The sequence below is a fragment of the Rhodnius prolixus genome, unplaced genomic scaffold, assembly GCF_049639745.1.
Source record: "Rhodnius prolixus isolate KJV_2025 unplaced genomic scaffold, Rpr scaffold_12, whole genome shotgun sequence".
Taxonomy (NCBI): domain Eukaryota; kingdom Metazoa; phylum Arthropoda; class Insecta; order Hemiptera; family Reduviidae; genus Rhodnius; species Rhodnius prolixus.
The window spans coordinates 13,904,402-13,912,409 of record NW_027411635.1 but is presented as its reverse complement, the minus strand read 5'-3'; the positions used below and the strand labels follow the sequence as shown (position 1 = coordinate 13,912,409).

The following is an 8,008-nucleotide window of genomic DNA, read 5'->3' as shown; positions in this document are numbered from 1 at the left end:
AAGTAATCGCCTATTTTTTCAGGCGGGGCTTAACGTCCAACTACCAATTAGGTGTCGTGGACATACTTTACTATTAAATTTCTCATATTAACCATTAAATAAAATCCAAGGCCTAAGACCGGGGAATCGAACCCAGTACCACAATGCATATTAGCTTTGCAGGTCTCACCTCTTAACCGCTCGGCTACCGTGGCGCCTGAATAGCAAATATATTGAACCATAAATTTCTTATAATAACTATCAAATAAAATCTAAAGCCTAGAATGGGAATCGAACCCAGTACCACAATACTTTTCTTAGCTTTGCGTGGCTGGCCTCTCTAATCGCTCGGCTATCGTTTCACCACATTTTCTGAATGTAGATCAATTATTTTTCTAGGGAAGTTTTGATTAAGGTTAATGGTAGAATTATTTCTAGTTCTCGCTTCAAAACCAATGTAAATTGTGTAATGAGGCTAGTTGTAAGAACGATCTTTGTCATTTCTTTACTGAATGTAAAATTTTAGATTGACCTGAGAAATAAATTCTTACTATTCCATTTTCAAGAGGAGCAGGTTTCTAACTTAGTCCAATTTGGAAAATTATTGTGCTTAGATTGATATCAAAGCAAATAATATTTGTAAAACTATCGAGGGATTAGGAGTAAGATCGATATTATTTGTAGGGCTTAAACATGTACTATTGTTGTCTCTTCTGTACTTTTGTGTTTGAATTATTCTCTGACATAACATTCATTTCTTCAAAATATCATTTGCAATTATTGTCATTTATCTGTATGTTAAGATGCTGAAGATTTCCATTATATTGTCTAAATAAGGTTTTTTTATACCCATATGTATTTTTTCATGTAAATTTCGCTATTTTACAGGATTTCAAAGAACCCAGCACTAGTGTCAGATTAATATTTTGTAATGTTTATTATGTTATCAGCTTTGTATGCTCATCCCCTAGCTATGGTGAAAACTTTAAAGCAATAGATTTATTATTATTAGTTCTCGCTTCAATGTACGGTTTCACAAACTGTAAAAGTAAAGTAATTGCCTATTTTTTCAGGCGAGCTTTACATCCAACTACCAATTAGGTGTCGTGGACGGAGGCGACTAACAAACATACTTTACTGTAAATTCCTCATATTAACCATTAAGTAAAAATCCAAGGCCTAAGACCGGGGAATCGAACCCAGAATACATCTTAGAATACATCTTAGCTTTACAGGTTTCGCTTCTGACCGCTCGGCTACTGTAACGTTATTCTTTTAAGTAAATTTAAATTTAATTTGGTTTACTTCCTTGATATTCGTGTCATTCTCACGTTTGAGCACCTTAGCACAGTGTGGATTCTAAAATGGAATCATTTATATATCAACTTTGAACTCATAAAAAGATATTATTATTGCATTTAGTTGTTCTTAAACTGAGTTTGAATCCAGTTTGGCTTTTGTAACTCTCTCATTGGATTGGTGTGACCATTTTGAGGAGTTTGTGTTAGCATTTAGTGACCGTAAAATATTTATATTAAGGATTCAAATTGCGAGGAATCGGTCCAGAACAAAAAAAAAAAAAAACAATGTCTCCGACGTTTTGCCAGCGTCCAATCAACGCCCTAAAGAAGGCAATCAATTTGCCGAAACGTTGGTGAAAAGGAGTGATTTTTTGTTCTGGACCGATTCCTCGCTAAATTGAATCCTTTTAATATGTTGTGAAGAGTGTGGATATATCCAAGTGATATCAGCGACATCAAGTTGTACATTAAATGTCAATTGAAATTAAAAGTTTTAATAAAATATACCAATTAGAACTTGAATTATTGCAATAAAAAAAAATTAATCTATTCTAGCTTTCTTATTTTTTGCTATACTTTGTCTACACACTACAACCAACTCACTCGCAAATATACGAGGGGGTACCCAAAAATAACCGGAATTGCGTTGCCGCGCATGGAGCTTATGTAGTACGCATTTCTGCCGCTAGACGTGTATAGCGCAATTCTTTGCCAGTTCAGTCCTGCCTGTGTTGTCTGCCTGGCTTGTTCTGTTCATCTGCAGTGATTGTTTTTACCAGCGCTGTTTTGTTCTTTTTTCGTTTTTTATGATGGCAAGTTTAAGTGAACAACGTGCAGCTCTGAAATTTTGTTTTCTACTCGGCAAAAATGCTGCTGAAAGTGTTTTAATGTTGAAAACAGCTTACAAAGATGACGCTATGGGAAAAACTCAAGTATACGAGTGGTTTACTCGGTTTAAAAATGGCGACATGTCGATTGATGACAAACCTCGTTCTGGACGTCCATCAACTGCCCGAATCGACGAAAATGTTGAAAAAATTCGAGAGCTGGTGTTCACAGACCGTCGATAGACAATTGATCAACTGTCAGAGAGTAGTGGGTTATCTTGGAGCTCGGTTCAGCGAATTTTAACGGAAGATTTGGGGATGAAAAGGGTTGCTGCCAAGTTTGTTCCTCGAGTTCTGACTGACAATCAAAAAGAACATCGAGTTGAAACATGTCGTGCTTTGAAACAACAGCTTGAAACTGATCCAGACTTTCTGTCAAAGGTCATGGTGCTATGGTTATGACCCAGAAACAAAGCAACAGTCGAGCCAATGGAAGACGTCATCTTCACCCCGACCAAAAAAATGTCGTCAAGTCAAGTCAAACATCAAAACAATGCTGATTTGCTTTTTTGATGCCAAAGGCGTAGTCCATTCAGAGTTTGTCCCCCCAGGTCAGACCGTCAATCAAACCTTGTATTTGGAAGTTTTGAAAAGATTGCGCAATAGTGTTCGCCCAAAAAAGACCCGATTTGTGGCAAACAGGAGACTGGTTCTTCCACCACGACAATGCACCTGCACACACAGCCATCTCTGTTACACAGTTTTTGGCTAAAAATTGGCATGGTTCCGCTGCCCCACGCACCTTACTCGCCTGACCTGGCTCCGTGCGACTTTTTCTTATTTCCACGCATGAAAAAGGGCATGAAAGGTCACCGATTTGACAACATTGAAGAGGTCAAGAAAAAAACGAACAGGGAGCTGTCAGCCATTTCTAAAGATGATTACAAAAAATGTTTCGAACAGTGGAAGCACCGGTGGGACAAATGTATTAGTTGTAATGGAGAGTATTTTGAAGGGGATAAGGTTGTTCTGTAAAAAATTTGTAAATAAATAGCTTTTAAAAAATAATTCCGGTTTTTTTTGGGTCCCCCCTCGTATAGAACAAATTCTAGAAACTACTTATAAAAAAGAAAAGAAAAATGTTCTACTCGAAAGCAATACTTCTTTTACGAGTTGAAAAACAAAGCTAAAAGTTTTGTAAGAAATTAGTCGAAATGCCTTAAGTATGAAGGCACTAGGAAAATTGCCATGAAAAGCAGATATTTTTAGACAGTTTCCAACTATGTGTAGAAGTGTAAGTAGAATATGTTGTAATTGATATTTACTATTTAAGTGACAAGCGTATTGTCAGCAATGTGTGTGTACTTTGATAAGTATTGTCTCTCCGGATGGCAACAAGGCTACCGTAGAAGGATATTGTAATTCTGGTGTTGACTTGCCGACAAATCTATCAATTAGGTGACAAATACGTGGTCGGCACTCATAAGGAACAAGCTAGAAATACAATATAGTATCTTATTTCATACAAAGAATTGCTATTTACTATTTGTGAGTCTGTCCAGTGTTCAATGTTAGTCCCTAAGGTATCAACCCACAACTAATACCTTCACTTCCCTAGGGCTAGTTGACAGTTGCAAACACTATAGCAGTAACCATTGTCAAATCTTTCTTAGAAGACAGAATATGGAATACAGGATTTCAAATATCTTGCTACTGAGCAGACGGATTTAAAAATCATTTTAAAAAGAAGATAGGACATTGCCAATACCAGTCTTAATTATTTGCCAATCTTTTGACCTAGGGATTAGGTCATCTTCAGGGCTTATGCTATTAACAATTATATTTAATTTTAAATTGTTACATCTAAGGTTGGTGTGTCTCCTGTCCTGACTGTTAAGATATTCTGATGTAACAGAATAATATTACAATTGTTAATAAGCATAATCCCGGAAGATGAACTAGTACCTAGACCAAAAGCTTGGCCAAAAAAATAACCCAAAATTATAACTAAAATTGGCAATAATCCTCTTTCTTCAATTTAAATTATTTAATTAGTCACCAAAAACAGTTAATAATTCACTGTAAAATCATTTCAAGTTGACTTCATTATTTTCTTTCTAATCGGTTTCGAATGTTCATCCACTTTCAGCGATTAAAACAGTGATTAATGCAGAGAAAATGTTTCCAATTATAAAACATAATGAGATGAATCATTTTTATTTGGACTAGTGGTAACATCTAGAAACTCCAGGGCAACACAGAACAAATTTCGTCAGACTCGCGACAGACACTCCTCGACGAACTAAAAATCGACTCCCTCCATCAAATTACTTCCATAATCCTCGTACATTCCTGCATCCAAAACTGTCTGCTGAAACTCCTTTTCATCCTAGACTGTCATCCTAACCCACTGTACCGTGCGATATAGCCTACAGAGCCTTCCTTACATTCCTTATAAACACAAAAAAATTAAAAATGTCCTTCTCTAAGTTTCTCCTCCAACTGCAGGTTATTCTTTCCGACAAATTATGTACTTGTCCCATCCTAAGCGATCTCTAAACTATATAGTAAAGGTTATAATGTAAATACATTAGTCCTTTAAATAATAATAATAATAATGTACATATTTTGCAATAAAGTTATAAGTGGGAATAGTTCGAGAAATTTAAATTTTCCCCACGATCTACAGCATGTGTAGTCCGTCGCAAGTTATGCACGATACAATATGTTATAAAATCTTTATAGCAACGGCTCTTGTAGGCGACACGATAGACGAGAGGTTAGAGGCGAGGACCGCAAAGCTAAGATGAATTGTTGGTTTAGTAGGTTCGATTCCCGGTCTCTATGCCTAGGATTTTATTTAAAAGTCAATATAAGGAGTTATAATAAACTGCGTTTGCTGGTAGTTTCCGTCTATGATAGTGGTTCTCAACCTTTCTAATGCCGTGACCCCGCAATACAGTTCCTCATGTTGCGGTGACCCCAAATCAAAAAATAATTTTGGTGGCTGCTTCATAACTGTAATTTTGCTACAGTTATGATTCGGAATGTAAATACCTGATATGCATTATGTATTATCATTGCTACAAATCAAACATAATTTAAACATAGTGATTAATCAAAAAAACAATAATTATACAGGGTGATCTATTTAAAACGCACCGAAGTAAAATTTGAAAACTAGACCAATAAAAACATATAGTTTACTTCATGGGTTTTTTTTCCGGATTTCCGCTTTCCTAAAAAGTTATTAGCGATTGGTGCGTTTTAAATGGATCACCCTGTATATTGAGAAATATTTATTACTAATTCCAATAAATAACATTAACGGCCCAGCTGAATAGCGCTGCTGCAGACGGTAGCGCGGCTTCTCAGTGGCTTTAGGCAACCCCCGTGTTTTGGTCGTTCGACCCCCTCGAGGTTGAGAACCACTGGTCTATGACATCTAATCTGGTAGTTGGACGTGCTATTCTACTACTTCTTAGTAACAGCTTTAGCTTGTTCCCGCCCCCCCAAAAAAAGACGTAGCTAGTGAAGTGAACCATCGTAGAAGCGTTATCCGCCACAAATAGTTGTGAGAATTCGTCACCAAGGTAATGTAAGTTGTTCTTCCAACAGTAAGACGACGATAAGGGACGTTCTAATAGAATTGCGAAAGAGAGACAATGTATGATTAAGTAACGATTTTAATCTGAATGAAAGTATGACCGAAGTGACAAAGAGTAGGGGCCGTTCAGGGTGTACAGAAGCCTCAGCGGGGAAATTAGCCGGAGTATCGAAGTTGCGCCTTCACTCTAACGGCTTAGAAGAGGGTCTGCGAGCCGAGGCAGGGAAGCTTGAGTTTTTCCCCTCCATCCTCCAGACTTCTATACAAACGGCATTCCCTATAATTCCCTTTGTCTTTTCCCATGGCCACCCTGCCGCTGCTAATCCTTTTCCACCTAACCCCTTTTTGCTTGCTACGTCCAACCCCTTTTTTAACTTCTGTCCTACCCAGTAGAGGCTCCTCACCATCTAGGGGGCCTACAGTACAGGGCGTACCGCATGTCACATCCGCTATCTCTGTTTCAACCCTTTTTATGCGTTAGAATAATCAAAAACCTGTGGTGATATTTTTTGTCTGCGTATCAGAATATGAGCGAGAAGGAATGAGTGGTGAATACCGCGGAGTGACTGCACAGAGGATGGGGCAAAACCTTCCGCCTGTTCTTCACTAGCGTATATTCCAACGGTGGCACGCACAGATATTATATGGGTACTTCTGAACCACCCCCGCCACTGGGTATATCCTAACTGCTGGGTATATCGTACCTTCTCTCTCCAAGCCCACTTACTTTCTCATTCTTCCTTCGCAGTTATTATTTGTTTTTACAGAGCAGCTACCATTGTCTTTTTTGGAGCGGCCGAGATGGGGCGGAGAGAGTTTTTAGTAGGCGTAGGATCTGCCCAACCGTGCACACCGTCCCTTCCTATAACCTGCTGAATTTATCTCGACTCATTAATAATTTTTGAGTCCAATATCTTTCCATAACGTCTCCACTGTGTGGGTCCATAGCCCACAGCACACCTCCTTTCATTTCACCACAGATTAACTACCACCAGCCGTAATCTCTCGCTATCTCCCTTAGTATTATATCTAACAACTTTTTATCCCTTTTGTACCTTCCACAAAATAAAACTAAGAATATTGGCATCAACGTTTTACAAAACAAAAAAAAATTAATTAATAATGCAAAACTCAATCTTACTTTTTACAAAACAGTAAACTCTAGCATTAGCAACAAAATTCTTTATAAAAACAAATCTGGTGCAAAGTTTAGGGATTAGCCAGGTGGTTAGCTCAATGCGGAGAACCCAGGTTCGAATCCAGCAGCTCGCTCTTTAGATTTTTCTCTTACTAAGAGCTTCTTACAGTTCACTGTTCGGTGATGGACTGTACAAAGTCCGAGACCAAAAGCGCACAGAAATAAGCTACGAGCGCCGAATTCGAACGCATACGATTCTCACTTACTGCTTTTCTCGAAATTCTATCACCCAAATTTCCTTCAATCACCGAATATTTATTCAACAATTGATTCTTACGAATATTACACAGTTTTTAACCGTCCATTACACTGAAATGTAACCTTACAGAGGATCTTACCCCCAACACCAGTAGTCCTAAACGTATTCTGAAAACAAAAATGGTAAAAGAAAAAAAGATTGCCAATTTCAGATGTAATTTTTTGAGTTATTTTATTGCCAAGATTTCTAAGGACTAGGTCATCTTCAGGGCTTTAGAACATATTTGACAGAAACCAATTGCAATGTAATAATTAAAGTAAAAAAAGTAAAGTAATCGCCTAGTTTTTCAGGCGCGGCTTAACGCCCAACTACCATTTACTAGGTGTCGCGGACGGAGGCGACTAGCAAACGTACTTTACTATTCCTCATTTAACCATTAAATAAACTCCAAGGCCAAGACCGGGAATCGAACCCAGTACCACAATGCATATTAGCTTTGCAGGTCTCGCCTCTTAACCGCTCGGCTACCATGGCGCAGTGGCAATATCGTAACCAATGAAGGTCACCTGAGGTGCGATTATTGCTAGTTGAAAAACTTTTACCATTGTAATAATAATATAAATATATTATATAAAATCTAAAAAAAAAGAAGATATAACAAAAAAACATTGTAATCTAATGTAAATCAATTGCAGTCCTGAAAATGTGAACATAATTTAGAAAACTTGATGCCATCTATACATCCTCTTATGACAGTAAAATAAATTAATAAGTAAGGGAGATTAAGAAGCAACGATAGCTGTGGAAGAAGCAATTGGACAAGTTAGGGGTGTTGTTTAGAAGAAACAAGAGTATCGATTGAACGGACAGGTAATAGAAGTGAAGAAGAGGTCTGCA

The 8,008-nt window shown here is 37.6% G+C and overlaps 1 pseudogene; it reads left to right on the top strand.

The window, feature by feature from the left end:
- The first annotated feature begins 7,637 nt into the window (after positions 1-7,637).
- LOC141462098 (U4 spliceosomal RNA) lies at positions 7,638-7,763 on the top strand (annotated as a pseudogene).
- The last annotated feature ends 245 nt before the right edge of the window (positions 7,764-8,008 follow it).